The sequence below is a fragment of the Cetorhinus maximus genome, chromosome 21, assembly GCF_964194155.1.
Source record: "Cetorhinus maximus chromosome 21, sCetMax3.hap1.1, whole genome shotgun sequence".
Classification (NCBI taxonomy): Eukaryota; Metazoa; Chordata; class Chondrichthyes; order Lamniformes; family Cetorhinidae; genus Cetorhinus; species Cetorhinus maximus.
The window spans coordinates 76,241,423-76,258,572 of NC_135899.1; the positions used below are offsets into that span (position 1 = coordinate 76,241,423).

The following is a 17,150-nucleotide window of genomic DNA, read 5'->3' on the forward strand; positions in this document are numbered from 1 at the left end:
GTTGACTTCAGCAGGAAATTCCAGTCCCGTGGTGGGCAGGACCAGAAGATCCTGCTACAAGGCACTGGTTACAGTTTTCTAGAAGTGAAACAGCATCAATACAGCCACAAAAGAAGAAATGCATTCATATTGTGCATCATCATGGCATCTCAAAGCATTTCGCCATCGATGGATTACTTGTAAGTGCAGGTACCATTATTATGTAGACAAATGTAGTAGCCATTTTGCATAGAGCACAATCCCACCAAAAGTAATTAGATGAATAACTAGTTAATCTGTCTTTAGTGGTGTTCTTCTTTGAAAGGTGCTACAGGATCATTTATATCCAACTTAACCATTGAAAAAGGGATAGAGGATCTTGGCTGAGACACAACAAATGTACAGATAAATCATCCAAATACTGTGATAATGTCTGAGAGATGAGAGCAGACTCCGACGCTGGCTGAATTGAATTTTCATAAGCTCTGATTGTAAATGGATGCGTGACAATATGTGAAGATTGTCAACTGGCTTCAACAAGTTCAATTTCTGAAAAGTGACAAAATGACAACTCTGTCAATACTGGTTATTGATGGTTAGCTGGATCTCAGTCAGTATCATTCTTGCTACTGTGAGTTAGAAAACCACTCACCATTCAATTCACTCCACAAAATATCAGGAAATGGCTGAATGCACTGAATACAGCAAGGGCTATGGACCCTGATAACATTTCGGCTGTAGTACTGAATAGTTGTGCTCCAGAGTGAGCTGCATCCTTAGCCAAGTTGTTCCAGTGCAGCTACAGCACTGGCACCTACCCAACGATTTGGAAAATTGCCCAGGTTCAACCTCTCCACAAAAAACAGGACAAATCCAATCTGCCCAATTACCGTTCTGTCAGTCTGCTCTCAATCATCAGCAAAATGATGGAAGGTGTCATCGACAGTGCTATCAAGGCAGCACTTACTCACCAATAACCTGCTCACTGACACCCAGTTCATGTTTCACCAAGGCTATTCAGCTCTAGACAAGATTAAATTCTTAGTCCAAACATGGACAAAAGAGCTGAATTCAGGGGGTGAGAGAGTGATGGCCCTTAACAACAAGGCTGCATGTGACCGAATGTGGCATCAAGGAACCCTAGTAAAAGTGAAGTCAATGGGAATCTGGGTTATATCTCTCCACTAGTTGAAGTCATATATAGCACAAATGAAGATGAATGTAGTTTTTGGAGGCCAATTATTTCTGCAGGAGTTCCTCGGGGTCCTGTCCTAGGCCCAACCATCTTCAGCTGCTTCATTAATGAGCTTCCCTCCATCATACAGTCAGAGCCTGGGAATGATTGCTGATGACTGAAACAGCATTCAGTACCATTTGGAACTCCTCAGATACTGAAGTAGTCTGTGCCCACTAGCAGCAAGACCTGAACAACATTCAGGTTTGGGCTGATGAAGGACAAGTCACACATCATCCTGACTTGGAACTACATTGCTATTCCTTCACTGTGGATGGGTCAAAATCCTGGAACTCCCTCAGTGAGGGTTTAACTACACCAGATGGACTGCAGCAGTTCAAAAAGTTGGCTCACCACCACTTTCTCAAGGGCAATTATGAAAGGGTAACAAATGCTGGCCATGTTCTAAGATCCTCTACAGCATATAATCCAGGTGGATAGTTCAGTGCAGAAGCAAGGGAGCGCTGCATTGTTAGAGGTGTTGTCCTTTAGATGATATGTTAAATAGAGGGTTCCATTTACCTTTCCAGTGGTTTGGCAGGCTGCATTAAGTTGAAGAAGAACAAGAAATTCACCTGGTATCCTTGATCCATGATCCTTCAATCATGATCAATAAAACTGATCTTTTGATCAATTCTCCTCTAACTGTGGTGGGATTTTGCTGTGCACTTGTCCATATTCTTAAATTTCATAAATGCATTTATAAAGTAACCATTTTATAATTAATATCCATTTGTAACCAATCAGAAGTGATATGAGGAAAGTGTTTTTATTAACAGAGTGACTTGTTAAGGTCTAGAATGCACTGTCTTAAAAGGTGGTGGAAGCAGCTTCAACAGTAACTTTCGAAAAGGAATTGGATAAATACTTGAAAAGGAAAAGAAATGGCAGAGCTATAGTAAAAGATCTGGGGAGTCGGACTAATAGGATAGTTCTTTAAAAGAGACATGATGGGATGAATGGTCTCCTTCTGTGCTGTATCATTCTATGATTCTATCTTAACATGTCTTTAGTTGCTTCAGCCCTATTGGCTCCCGTCAATCAGACAGTATCAATATGAAAATAAACTTGCTGGATTATTGAAGGCAGAAAGACTGGGGGAGGTGATGACATAGTGGTATTGTTGCTGGACTAGCCAGAGACCCAGGATAATGCTCTGGAGACCTGGGTTCCAATCCCATGGCAGATGGTGGAATTTGGATTTAATAAAAAATCTGGAATTAAAGTCTAATGATGACCATCAAACCATTGTCAATTGTTGTAAAAACCCACCTGGCTCACTAATTCCCTTTAGTGAAGGAAACCTGCCATCCTTACTGGCCTACATGTGATGCCAGGCCCCACAGCAATGTGGTTCACTCTTAAATGCCCTCTGAACTAGGGATGGGCAATAAATACTGGCCTGGCCAGTGATGCCCACATCCCATGAATTAAAAAAAATGTCAATGTTAACAAAGGCATGAGGACCATGCCTTGCTCCTGCACCACATGAAAATGTCACAGTCAGCCTTCACATGGTAAAATAATAGAGTTTGCAAGGTGCTGCCAGCTTAAGAGGTGACTCAGTAAATGAGGGAGAGTAACGCAGTAAGATAATTCTCCCAAAGTTCACACGGTAAGTGCTAAAACAGATTTTCTTCCAACACCCGCAGGCGATGACCAACTGGACCAATAACATATGGATGTTCCCCTTTCATAACAACAGCAACATGCCTTTAGATTGTGCCTTTAACATATTAAAATGCTCCACAGGGGTATTTTCAAAGAAAATTTCACAGTGAGCTACGTAAGTAAAAATTAAGACAGGTGACCAACAGCATGGCCAAAGAGATAAGTTTTAAGTAGCATATTGAAGAAGGAGAGGTAAGCGGCGAGGCTTGGTGAGGGAATTCCGGAGCATTGAGCCCAGGAGTTGAAAGAACGGAAAGAATAGCTGCCAATGGTAAATGAAGAAAACTGGGGTGTGCCAGAGGCCAGAAGTGGAGGTTCCAAGTAAATGAAAGCTTTTCTTCTTTTGGCAGGAAATTCAACAACAAAAATTCCTGTTCTCTCTTAAATATTGCTTTATCTATTTCCTCACGGTTGATCATGATAGGCTTTAATTTTCAGACATCCAGCTCCTTCATAACAGGGAGCCTTTGAAAACGGGCTTGAAAGCACCCGAGAGGGCTCTGTAGTTTAAAAATATCATCCATAATGGATTGTAAAGGTTAACAATATTGCTTTGTTCTACAGGTTGCTTCTGGGAGACGCACAACCCAGAATGAAGGTGACACAACAGCATGAGGAGAAGGAATTGTCAATGTGACTGATGGCTTGGAGTTAGGAACAGGCAGGTCAGGAACAGGAGCCACCACTTGTACTGGGAGTTTTTAGAAAAATACTTTTTCTTTAAAAGATTTGCAAATGTAAAATTGTATTGCAAAGACAGGAGACAGGTTAAATCAACAAAAGGGAAGAAAAATCAACACCATGCGCAGAATCTTCCCAAGCTTACAGAGGCAGCTTTGGAGGTGGGGCCAGGAGCAAATTTTGATAGTTGCCCATGGGTCAGCACCCCCCTACACGTACCCATTTCCGTGTGCTTTTGCCAGAGGCAGGCTCTAAGTAGCAGCAGTTACCTACCCAGTAGTGGCAGGTAGCTAATTAGGAACAGTTAAGGATCCACTTAGGGCCAAGAACGCCACTGGGAATTTCCTGGCATCAGGTCAGCCCCCTGCAGACTTGGGAGGCCAGCAGCAACTGGGATGCTGCCTCCCAGAAGGGCCGAAGAGCCAGCAGTCCCTCATTTCATTTGCCCCATTATTGAGTTGTATGAATCCTAAGGCTTTGGTCATCACCATATTCATGGAGGGTTTTCCCCTCCGTATTGATGGCTCAAAGAGCTGTGGGCTTTCCTTATGTTTAAATCTTCAGCAGGTTTCTGAAGATGCCTCCATTTTGAGATGCCCTTGTGCTCCCCTACCTGCCTCAGAGCCCGTCTCTCCCGATAGTACTGCTATTTGTCCAGTGCTGCAGGTCCCCTGATTGGGCATCCTGCCTCAAAAACCTGCTCACTATCCTCAGTGGGTTTAAGAAGGCGGCTCACCACCACCTTCTCAAGGGCAAATAGGGATGGGCAATAAATTCTGGCCTAGCCAGTGATGCCCACACCCCATGAAAGAATAAATAAATTGCAACAGGCAGGGACCCAGGAGTAAGAATATACAAGAGTATGAGTAACTGGACTCCAAAATAAAGACCTGCATTTAAATAGTGCCTTTCAGGACTTCAGGATGTTCCAAAGTGCTTTACAATCAATGAAGTCTGGTCACTTTTGTAATATAGGAAATATGGCAGCCAATTTTCACACAGCAAGATCCCTGAAAAAGCAGTGTGATACTGACCAGGTGATCTGTGATATTGGTTGAGGGGAAAATATTGATCAGGACACCAGGAAGCACTCCCCTGCTTTTCTGCAAAATAATCCCACAAGATCTTTTACATTCAACTGAGAGGATAGACCTGGTCACATTTAATGTCTCATCTGAAGGATGGCATCTCTGACAATACAGAACTTCGTCAGTACTGCAGTGAAGTGTCAGCCTTGATTTTCTGCTCAAGTCTCTGGAGTGGTGTTTCAACAGAACATGAAAGTATGAAATAAATAATAATTAGCTGAAGCCCATCCTAATGGAAGCTGACATGTTCAACAAAGTCAGATGTCACATATGTGGCATGATTAATTGAGAAGACCTTATTGGCCCTGTTAGCCTAACTGATTGGTTGAACTCCCTAGCTTATTTGCATATTGCCTTTACAATCTAAATGCACTGTGTATGAAGCAGGTTAAGGTCAAGGAATAGGGGGAGGGCTGTATGTATGGACTAAGGGCTTCAGTTTGAAAAGGAAATTTGGCTCCTCTATTTCACTGCTAGAAGCTCAAAGAAGGGTGAGGTACACCTACCAACACAGAACACAAGGAGAGGCTGGCACAAGTTTCAAACAAAACAGAAAAGCAACCTGAATTTATAACTCCATTACCTGGCAGGGGAGAGACCTTGATCATGGTTCTGCCAGGCCAAGGTCGTGAAGCAATGGCTATAACCAATCGAACCCCCATACCATGGGGTACCTAACACCGTCCGAGTCCTGGTGAAGGACAGCGAAGGAGGAGCACCCATAGATCGGGCCTTCTTCATCAAGCGGATCCTGTTGAAGGTGTGTGGATTTGAAGCTGCGGAGATCTACTCCCTGCAGGACTTCCCCAGCGCTGGATATTTCGACGTGACCTTCAGGAATGTTGCTGCCTGCGTCAAGTTCCTGAAGGTGTTCGAGGAGAAGAGAGACCTGTCGGAGATCAAGATCCTGACGGTGGAGCTGCTCTTTGCTCTGCCGTTGCAACGGGACCGTGTGGTGACGGTGCATCTCTACAACCCCTACGTCCCTGTCGCCGACGTTTTCACCTTCCTCGCCAGGTACGTCGACAAGGTTGGGAGCTGCACCGAGGTAAGAGACGCCTTTGGGATTTGGACATGCAAACGCCAGGTTAAGGTCACGCTCAAGACCGACGGTAAGGGAGCCATCTTCCACACTCCTTCCAGCTTCGCTATCGGGGGAAGCTGTGGCTACCTTGTCTACGCTGGGCAACCCAAACTTTGTCGCTCATGCGGCAAGTCTGGTCATGTGGCGGCCAACTGCAGCGCCACCCTCTGCAAGAACTGCAAGCAGGAAGGGCACCAGACAAAGGACTGCAAACAGACTAAGTGCTGCAACCTGTGTGGCGAGGCAGGTCACCTCTACAGGACCTGCCCCAAACGCTGCCTCACTTATGCACAGGCAGCCAAAGCCAACAAGGGGGAAGCAGATGAAATGCTTCGTGTCACTATAACCAAGGACACTTGCAACACTCCAACCACCATGACCCCCAGTGAGAACAATGGGACAAAGGAGGACATGGAGAGAGACAAGGTGGAGGAAAAGATTGAGGCAGCAGACAGCCAATCAACAGCACTGCCCTCTGAACCGGCCACTCCTCAGGAGAGCGAATCAATGGAGGAGGAGGCAGCAGTGGAAAATCAGCAGGGGGAGTGGCAGCTGGTGAAGAGAGCCAAAAGGAAGAAGGGGCTAAGAAGGGACCAAGCCACTTCCCAGACAAGCGGCAAGAGGCGTCTCCCATCCGAAATGGATGACAAGAGCAGCTGCTCTTCAGACGAAGAAGTGCCAGTGCGGCACCCACAGAAGAAGCGGCAAAGCTCTAGGGAGTTGGAGGATGAGACACCCGAGCTCCAGAACATTGGAGACAATGAGGAGACCAGGGCACCCCAACTCTGCCCACAACCCGAAGAGGCCAGCGCACCCCAGCACCAGGAATCTGGGAGCAGTGAGGCGCTCAGCGCACCCCAGCTCCGGGAAGCCGGGAGCAGCAACGCCCCAGAGGGGGAGAGGATTGGAGAAGCTTCTCCAACAAAGGACATTTCAAATCCCGTTCTCTGCACAAACCCCCAGATGCCACCTGAGCAGAACATCTCCAATGGGGTGGTTCAGGACAGTTTCCTCAGCCCATCCAAAGTGAGGCAATTTCTGCACACTGTGGGTATGAAGGAGCAGATCAAAGGTCTGGGACTCTCAGAGACAACAGTTATGGTAAGAGAATAAATGCTTCAAAATGGGGGGTTCTCCCAGGACCGAGGGAGTGGGAACTGTTTAGAGCCCCTGGGCTGTACAGCTCAAAATGAATGTCTGAAAATGATTGTAATATTCATTTATTGTATTGATGCACCTGGTGATACATGTTGTAAAAGTTGAACCTGATTGTACTTTTGTGATGGTGATTTTGAAATGGTTTGGAATGTTCTTGAAGAAATTTTATGAATAAAGTATATTTTTGCAAAAAAAAATAGCTCCATTATATGGGTGTGCCTTTGCAAAGAAGGTCTGGAGAGAGATGCAGTGGTTTCTGTTGAGGTTCATCCCGAGCAGTTCTGTGACACAGGACTCTGTGCTCTACGGGCTGTTCCCAGGGACATATACAGAGACAAACATCAACTGCAGCTGAAGGATCATCAACTTGGTGAAAGACGCTCTTTGGTCTGCCTGAAACTTGTTGGTCTTCCAGTGCAAAGAGTTGTCCCCGACCGAGTGTTGCAGACTGGCACATTCCAAAGTCCAGGACTACGTGTTGAGGGACGCACTAAAGCTTGGGGCAGCCACTGCAAAGGCGCAATGGGGAAGGGTCGCTGTCTAAGCCCTTTCTGCCACAGTGCACCGAGGGGCTGGGAACTGTTTAGAGCCCCTCGGACTTTACAGCTCAAAATGAATGCCTGAAAATGATTGTAATATTCATTGATTGTATTGATGCACCTCGTGATACATGTTGTAAAAGTTGAACCTGATTGTACCTTTGTGATGGTGATTTTGAAATGGTTTGGTATGTTCTTCCAGATATTTTATGAATAAAGTATATTTTTCAAAAAAAAAACTCCATTATATGGGAAAACCTGGATTGTGTCTGCAGGGACGCGATGTACAAGACTCTAGATAAAGGGGGAAAAAACGTGCCCAACATTGCCCTCATACTGATGGCCACCTTTGTGTGCGGTGCATCAAGCTGTGCGTAGACCCTTGGTACACAAACACCAAGTGTCACTACGTGCTGAGGTTCTACCTGTCCCCGGTGTTGCGTAGGATGGGTCTGGACATGCTGCTGTAGAACGCTCCAAGTAGTTGGACCGTGCCGTACCACCTGTCCCTCGTGAAAAAATTTATGCAGGGAAACAGCTTTGACCACAAGTCCACCAGGCAGTGGTCAGCACATAACGTCTTAGAGGCCCTGCGGGAAAGGGAGAGGATGGATCCTGTGGGATGGTTCCCCAAGCAGACTGTCAAAGTCATTTGGCAGAATGCCTCATCACCAGAACTTTCCAACAAGCACCAAGATGTAGCTTGGCTGGTGGTGAGAAAGGCCCTCCCCGTCAGATCCTTCCAACACGCCAGGAGTCTCACCCCCTCTGCACGTTGCCCTCAAGGTGGCTGTGGTGGGGACGAGACCATTGATCACCACCTTGTGGATTGTGCCTTTGCAAAGAAGGTCTGGAGAGAGATGCAGTGGTTTCTGTTGAGGTTCATCCCGAGCAGTTCTGTGACACAGGACTCTGTGCTCTACGGGCTGTTCCCAGGGACACACACCAAGACAAACATCAACTGCAGCTGGGGGATCATCAACTTGGTGAAAGACGCTCTTTGGTCTGCCTGAAACTTGTTGGTCTTCCAGTGCAAAGAGTTGTCCCTGGCCGAGTGTTGCAGACTGGCACATTCCAAAGTCCAGGACTACATGCTGAGGGACGCACTAAAGCTTGGGGCAGCCACTGCAAAGGCGCAATGGGGAAAGGTCGCTGTCTAAGACCTTTCTGCCACAGTGCACCGAGGGGCTGGGAACTGTTTAGAGCCCCTCGGGCTGTACAGCTCAAAATGAATGTATGCAATGAATACTAATTGTATTATAATTGTATTGAAGCACCTCAGAGTGCAACATGATGTATGTTGATAACTCCAATACCTTTGTCTGATTGTCTGCATTGACCATATTGAAATGATTATAATAGTCATTGATTGTATTGATGCACCTTGTGATACATGTGTAAAAGTTGAACCTGATTGTACTTTTGTGATGGTGATTTTGAAATGTTTTGGAATGTTCTTCCAGATATTTTATAAATAAAGTATATTTTTCAACAAAAAAAAACTCCATTATATGGGAAAACAAATGGTAAAATGAACTTTGCAACTTAAGATGTCTATGTAGCTAACACTGGATTAAAACAAGGACATGAAATCTTGAGGTCTGGGGTTGTTGATCTTGGAGCAGTGAAAGTTAAGAGGAGATTTAATAGAGGTGTTCAAAATGATGCTTCACTAGAGTAAATGAGGAGAAACTGTTTCCACAGGCAGTGAGGTTGTTAACCAGATGACATAGGTTTAATATAATTGGCAAAAAGCTCAGAGGAAGATAATGAGAAAGTTTTTTGAACATGAGTTGTTATGATCTGGAATGCACTGCTTGAAATGGTGGTGGAAGCAGGTTGAGTAGCAACTTTTAAAAGGGAGTTAGTATATACGCAACAAGAAAAAAAATTGGCAGGGCTAAGAGATAAGAACAGGGAGTGGAACTAATTAGGTAGCTTTGTTACAATCTGGTTCAGGACCAGTAAAGTTTTGTTTAAAGTAGAGAAAGTTTGCAATCCCAGTTAACCACTAGGAGAATAAGATTGGAGGTTACAATCAGATTAGCCATGATATTATTGAATGGTGCAGCAGGCTTGAGGGGCTGAGTGGCCTACACCTGCCCCTTGTTCATATGTTTGTATGTTCATAACAAAGCCACATGATTCCACAGTTTTAAACAAACAAAATAAACTTTACTATACAAAGTCAAAAAAGTGAAACAATTTACAATATTTATCTTATATCCTAACATTCATAATTAATATATGGTATATATGAATTAACAGGTAAACTGTGGCTGAACACACCACACAGCACATTAAATGGAAAATGTGACCAAGACAGATCCCATGGGTTTCTCAGCAAGCTACCCAGATGTCAGTGGCCATGGCAAGTCACAAAATACCATTAAAACTCTGTCTCTCTCATGAGAGATTTCAATTCTTTACTTTTTAAGAACTATACTCTGAATTCCCTGAGAAGTCATTCTGACTTGGATTGTTTCAATGAATGCTCACCTCCTGATGGTTCAATCTCCTCTCCTGAAACTGCATTCCTTGGGGTTCTCAAAGCTGCACTTCCACCTCTAATTACCAGTGCAATTCCAGCCCTTTCAAAGACCATTAACTTAATTAAGATGGCACTGCCCTTGGGTTTCTCTGAACTCCAGTCTCCAGGCTGCACCGAGTTAGCAATGGCTCCCAGGGCTTCTTTTAAGCCCTAACCCTGTCCAGCACAGAACCAGGAACCTTCTTCCACCTTCTCAGCATCTTAGGACTTCTCCTGAGCCCTAACTGTACAGAACAGCAGGGCTTCTTTGGGAGCTGCAAACCCTACGAGGTCCAAACTGCAACTCTTAGCTGCACCGAACGGCTCACAGAGTTTCCCTGAGCCCTAACTGCTTAGAGCCTGCTAAAAGCAGTACCTTTTCAGTTTAGAGCCTCTTTTCCTGCTGTAGAACACTCAGATCAATTGAAACCAGAGCACCTCCTTAAGCTCCATCAATCTCCATGATGACACAGCCTTCCAGGGTTCACTGAATGCTTTTAAACTAATTTAGTTCTAACACCCAAAACAAAATATCTCTCTGGACTGCACTTTTTTGCAAGCTGTGTAGGCAACAGTTACAGTTCTCCTGCTAAGTAAGCCCATTTGCTGTTTTATGGCTCTATCTCTTCTATTCTGACTTTATTAAACAAACATGGGTAACCTTCTGAACTGCCATTTTCTTTTAGGTGTTCTGGCAATCTCTAAAGTCCAGCGTTTCATCTTCACAAAAACAATCTTCCCAGAACTAAACATTACCTCTAAAATATTAACATGATTTGCCACAGCTTTCAAAGGCATAATGGGCTGAATGGCCTACTTCTGTTACAGTATGTTTCTAGGGAGTGGAAGTACAAGTGATGAAGGCAGAAAATGCATTTTCTATTGAACTGGGGCATTCCCCTCACCTTAGAAAATATTGGATGCTTTGGGCTGGAAACTCCACAGTGAAGAGCATTAAGCAGAACCCTGGTCTGCCTACATGCTTGGTTGATGGCCCTGTTCCAACTGGGAGAGGGGTGCATGGTCGAGATGGGTCACTGAGGGAGTTCCGCATTGTCTATTGGATGAGCTGTTAAACTGACACCCCATCTGCCATCTGAGGTGGACATTAAAGATCCCACAGCAATATTTTGAAGAAGAGCAGGAAAGCTCTGGCCAATATTTATCCCTCAACCAGCATCACTAAAACAACAGATTATGTTTCCATTTCTACTATTGCTGTCTTCATCCCTCCTTCCTGGCTGCTTCAGTGACACCTGCCCCTTGTGTGAGGGGTGTGAACTACACAACCCTTCTTAGAAATAATGCCATGAACTTTTTACTAAATAAAACACCAACAAATATGCAAACAAAAAATCTAACTCTAAGTAAAAACAATAGTTTGGTTATTCAGTCAGCAGTCAGTATTAAGTGGTCACCACCAGATGCAAGCTAGCAATGAGCCATGAAGTAGGAGGTAAATAACAATAAACTTGCAGGACCATGGCTGGCTCTTTGTGTGTGAAGATAACACAGGCAAAAGTAACATTCAGCACTTCTATGTCACATATTTAATTCTGCATGCTGCAGTGAATTGCGCAGATATTTTCTTGCTGATAGTGAAAGTTCATTGAAAGCCTTAATAACTAACATCTGCACATCAGGAGACAGACACTGAAGTAAATGGATATAAAGCACTTCTACTTTATTCATTATGTTCTGTTACAATTCTAGAGATTTAAAGGTAATTTTTTCGGCATCATATAAATTTGTCCTGGAATCTGGTGTGCAGGTTGTACAAATGGTGCATGTGTTTTACTCACCAATCAATAGAAATTCATAAGCTTGTTATGGGAATGTGTTTGTGCATTTGCATGCATGTGTGCATGTGTATGTGAACGGTAAGTGAAGTTGTGACTTATTTTGAGAGGGATAGAAGTCAAAATTAGATAAGATATGTTAAACATATATATTCCCCTGTTTAGACCACACCTGGTGTATTACACACAGTTCTGGCTTCCATATTATAAAGGCATTAGAGGCAGTAATGGAGATAATGCAAACAGATTTACAAGGACAATACCAGAACTGAGAGATTATAGCTATCAGAAAAGATTAAACAGGCTGGGGCTTTTTCTTCTGGAAAAGTGAAGGCTGAGAGGTGACCTGATTGATGAAGGAATTTGGAAGGATAGATGTAGAGAGGATTTTATGGCAAGTCCAACTAGGGGCCATAAATATAAGACAGACGCTAATAAATCCATAAGGAATTCAAGAGAAACTTCTGCAAAAAATAGAAAAGATTTGTCTTTCATGACTACAGGATATCCCAAAGTGCTTTACACCATTGTAGTACTTTTGAATTCACAGTTGAAATGTAGAAAATACAGCAGCCAATTGGCACACAGAAATGAGATAATGACCTGATATTGTATTTTTTTTTCAAGGTTAAATATTAGCCGGGGCACCTGGGATAGCCCTCTGCTCTTCTTCAAATTGTGCAGTGAGATTTTTAACACCCACCTGAGAGGGCTAATGATGCCTTGTTTTAACATCTCATCCAAAAGATAGCACTTCCGATAGTGTAGCACTGTGTGTCAGCTTTGAGTTTTGTGCTTAAATCCTGGAGTAGGTCTGTGAAACCATACAGCGGCTAAATTAAATTCAGGATTTTCATTCAGCAAACAGCAAGTTCTTAGAGCGTAATTCATATCAGGATTACACAGTATGGGGAATGGACACATTGGTGTTTTTGCTGAGTCAGTAGAGATTGTGCAGCATTGGAGCACAAGAACTGCAGTATTTCATCCTTGTTTTCAAATCCACCCTTGGCCTTGACCCCTCCTTACTCCCCTCTGTAACTTCACTAGCCCTATATCCCTCCAAGATCTCTGCACTCACTCAACTCTGTCCACTGGCAAGCCCCCATGTCATCGCTCCACCATTGGCGGCCATGTCTTCAGCTGCCTAGGTCATAAGTTCTAGAATACGCTCCCTAAAATTTTCTGTCTCTCTCTACATCTCTCTTCTCCTATAAGACATGCTGTAAAATCTATTTCTTTGATCAAGCTTTAGATGACTGTTCTAATGTTTCTTTATGTGGTTTTGTGTCAAATTTCACCTGATGACACTCATGTGAATTGTGTTGGAATGTTCTACTGTGTTAAAGATGCTGTCGAAATGCAACTTGTGCTATGTGGGTAACTTTCTGCCATATCTACTGTGAGTGATGAAAGAAATGAATTAACTGAGTGCACTCAGGAGATGCCAATTTATTTTTAATGGTGAAGGTGCTCAGCAATACAGGTACTACACGATCACCGCCTTTGCAATAAGTACCAATCTAGCCCTGTCCACCTTGGTGAATCATGCAACTTGCATTGCACTCTGCTCTATAACTGTTATTTTAATGTCTATTAGGTCTTACTGCTGGCTAGAATGTGGAAACAGATAGATAGGTGTTAAGAGAGGAAAAAGGAACTTGCATTTTATTATGACACATTGTAAAGGCTGAGCTGCTCAAATCCCAGAGGGAAACTTGAAACAATTGTCATAATCCATTTTTGCAATTTGAGTGTTTCGAGATGCAGGCTTTGAATTCAATAGTAATAAGACCACTGAGTCTCAAGAGGTTTTTTTTTATAAAATCACATTAAACATTCATTAATGCAAGAAAAATTGTAAGCATATGCATATGTGTACAAAATTACTACTATAGTAACTACAAAAATCCCCTCATTAATCTGATTCTCAGTTACACCCCTGTTAAGGCAATAGTAAACACATAGACTTTAAAAAAGACCCCAGGCAAAGCACATTTGACCGTACAAATTCAAGATGAGGTTCCTTGCAGACAGAGGCATACAGGATGATTATATCTTAAATGCCTCTGCCTTACACACACAAGCTCCTTTCTGTTTATACTTAGCTTTTCCTTTGAATGTAAATTTTCCATTGTATTACTAGGTTTTTAACATCACATCTTCTAACAATAACATTTTCATCTCACTAATTTTATTAGTAATATAAACACATGGCTTGGCGTCTCCCAGCTAGGTGCAAGATTTCACCCATTCTTTTGAATGCTTTATTTAAAAATGCAAATTTCCCCTTTGACACCTATGTTTCTAAACTTCCCCATGTTTATCTAATTATCATTTCAAACCTACTTCTTTCTATACATCAAAGCAACCAGATTAGCTGGCTTTAATCCAATTATGACACACACACGTACACATACATCACTAAACTCTATTTAAAAAGTAATTTCCAATAACATTATAGACATTAACCTCATCATGACAATTTATATAGGACCTCCATGACCAGGTCATTAGTTTTTTTTTGTAAAGTTGGTTGCAGGATAAATATTGGCCAGGGCACCAGGTACAACTCCCTATCTTTTGAATAGCATCCTGGGATCATTTATATTCACTTTGGAGGACAGATGATGCTTTGGTTTAACATCCGATCCATAAGATGGATGTAGGGCAGAATATCAGAGCACCAACTGACAAGTATGATAACATAAATCAATAGCTACAAAAATAAATTGTTACAAGAGCCTCATAAACAGTGAAGCGTATAGAATTATAAAGTTGACCACTGGCATCAACATGAGTTGCTCTAAGGTAGGTTTTGACTTTGACCATGTGGACTACTACACCAAATACTATTAACCAGTCCAAAAAGTGTTCCTGTGTTTCAGAATTTAGGCCAGGAACAAGGCTATATTTTGGAGGCAGATAATTGGGATTTTGCAAGGGTTTTGACTTGTTAGAGCTGTAGCTGTCCAGATGACAGTTCTCCAGAGTTTCTCAGTGTGCTGTCACTAACTGGTCACATATTTAAAAAATGATGTGCAGCCCTTTGAGAATCCAGTGATATGGTGTCAATGTTTAACAGTTTGTAAAGACTCTGCCAACTGAAGCTTGATGGAGGAGCATTGCCCTTGCATTGGCAACAAATGCCTGACTCATAAAACCCAATAAATTCTCTCTAGCTCTGTCAATTACTTTGCGAACATAAATATGCTGGGGTCTGCAGTTTCCAGCCAAGCTCCGAAACTAACTTCCTGGGTGACCAAAGAGATGATACTTGTATTCCTTTGAATATAGAAGATTGAGGGCAATCTAATTGGGGTGTATAAGTTGAATAAAGGTGTTGTTAGGGCAGAAAGAGAAATAGTATTACTGATGTAGGGACTCCAGATCAAGGGGGCCTTAAAATTAGAGCTAGACCATTGAGGGGTGATATTAGGAAGCTTCAAATAAAAGTTAATGGAACTTTGGAACTCTCCCCACAAAAAAAACTGCTGAGGCTGAAGGGGAGATGATGTTAATTGAAAAGTTCAAAACTGAGATTGAGAGATTTTTGTTAAATAAAAGTATTAAGCAAGAATAACAGAACCAAGACTGGTAGATGGAAGTACGATACAGATCAGCCATAATCTAACTGAATGGCGGAACAGGCTCAAGGTGCTGAATGACCTATTCCTGTGCTCCTATGTTCCAAGAAGAGAGCATGCTCCACCCTCCTGGCAATTCAGTCTTTTCAGATTTGTATGTTAACTTTATGGCACAATAATGTAACGTGTTGCTACCTTTATTAAGCCATTAATGTTGAGTTTACAGCTTTTGAACTTTACAAGCTACTATAGCCATTCACAATACATTGCAATGGAGGAGCAGGATTGGCCTCTTGTGAAACCCTTTGTTCCTTAAACCCTTCGCTGGCAGCTGTGCCTTCAGCTGTCTAGTCACTCAGCTGTGCAATTCACTCCATAACCTCTCCTCCTCCCTATATGTCCCTCTTCCTTTAGATGCTCTTTAAAATCTACCTCTTTGACCGAGCTTTTGGTTACATGTCCTAATATCTCCTTATAGAAACATAGAAAATTGAAGGCTCAAAAGAAGGTCAATATGTCCATTGTGAATGTGCTCGCCAAAAAAGAGCTATACAGCCTAATCCACTTTCCAATTCTTTGTAGCTTGGTTTCAGCTTTTATTTGATAACATTCCTGTGAAATGCCTTAGGAAGTTATACGCCATTAAAGGTGCTATATAAATGCAAGTTTGTTGTTGAGTTCAACATTGGGCTTGTCCATCTGCGTATTACTGTGAGACTCTGCAGCCCTGATGTTCAAGAGAAAGCTTGGCTCTAAAGTCATCAAGACTCCTACAACAGCATTGACCACCTGTTCAGTTGGGGTATTCAATCAAATAAAAAAATGCTTTCATTGCTGGAGTTGTTTAGATTTCTGCATGAATGTATTTTCTGCTGGAGTGAATAGGGATAACAGTGCACAGTTAGAAGCCAAAAGAAATATTTGCCTCTTCACTCCCAATGCTTCCTGGCCTGTTTCAGCAACATTGGAATCAATGTGCAAATACAAAGGTGTTTTTGCCAACTTGGCTTTGTTTTCACCTCAAATGTGGCCGTGCTTTTGCCAAACTGAACTCTTTCCTCAAAACATTTAGATAAATTTGGTATCGGGTGAAGCCAGGGTCCATATCGCCATCTGTTCAGGAAAGGCTGAAGGAAATTATTTGGAAATGCTTTTGGTGCAAGATTCGAAGTCAGGCCCTGCTATATGTCAAACTCTTCAGCTAAAACAGTGAATACCTCCATGAGCCAAACATAATATTCAGTTTTATACCCAAGACAGACTGATAGAGGGGAAACCTTTCCTGCACATAGAGTTGTACGAATGCACCTAATGTTGGCAGAAAGACGATAGGGTTGTGGAAGGAGCTTTTGCGTGATTAATTCTCAAATGTGTTTAAAGGGAACAGTGTTGCTTATGGTAAGTCAAATGATGCTTTATTTGTAAGAACAGGCTTGTTATTTCATATTTTTAAAACGAGCCATTCTTGGCATGTGGGCATCTATTGCCTATCCCTAATTGCCTTGAGAAGTTGGGTGGTCTGTCACCTCCTTCAACACCTGCAGTGCATGTTTGTAGCCGTTTGATGCAACTGGCCACTTCAGAGGGCAGGTGGCTGTCAACAACGTTGGCGTGGGGACTGGAGTCACATAGAAATCCAGACAAGGTAAAGACGGGAGGTTTTCCTCGCTAAAAGGCATGACCGAACCCGTTGGGTTTATTCAACAATCCTACAGCTTTATGGTCACTTTTATTTTTCCAGATTTTTCTTAAACCGAATTCAAATTCTCGCTGCACGCAAATTGATTGCCGTGTTTCCTT

At 42.8% G+C, this 17,150-nt stretch overlaps 1 long non-coding RNA gene across 1 annotated transcript in view; it reads right to left on the reverse strand.

The window, feature by feature from the left end:
- Window positions 1-294: 294 nt before the first annotated feature.
- LOC144695408 (uncharacterized) overlaps window positions 295-17,150 on the reverse strand; it is a 118,335-nt gene continuing 101,479 nt past the window's right edge. Inside the window, exon 3 of the long non-coding RNA XR_013579958.1 lies at window positions 295-528. This is a non-coding gene — a long non-coding RNA (uncharacterized LOC144695408). The remainder of the gene's footprint in view (window positions 529-17,150) is intronic.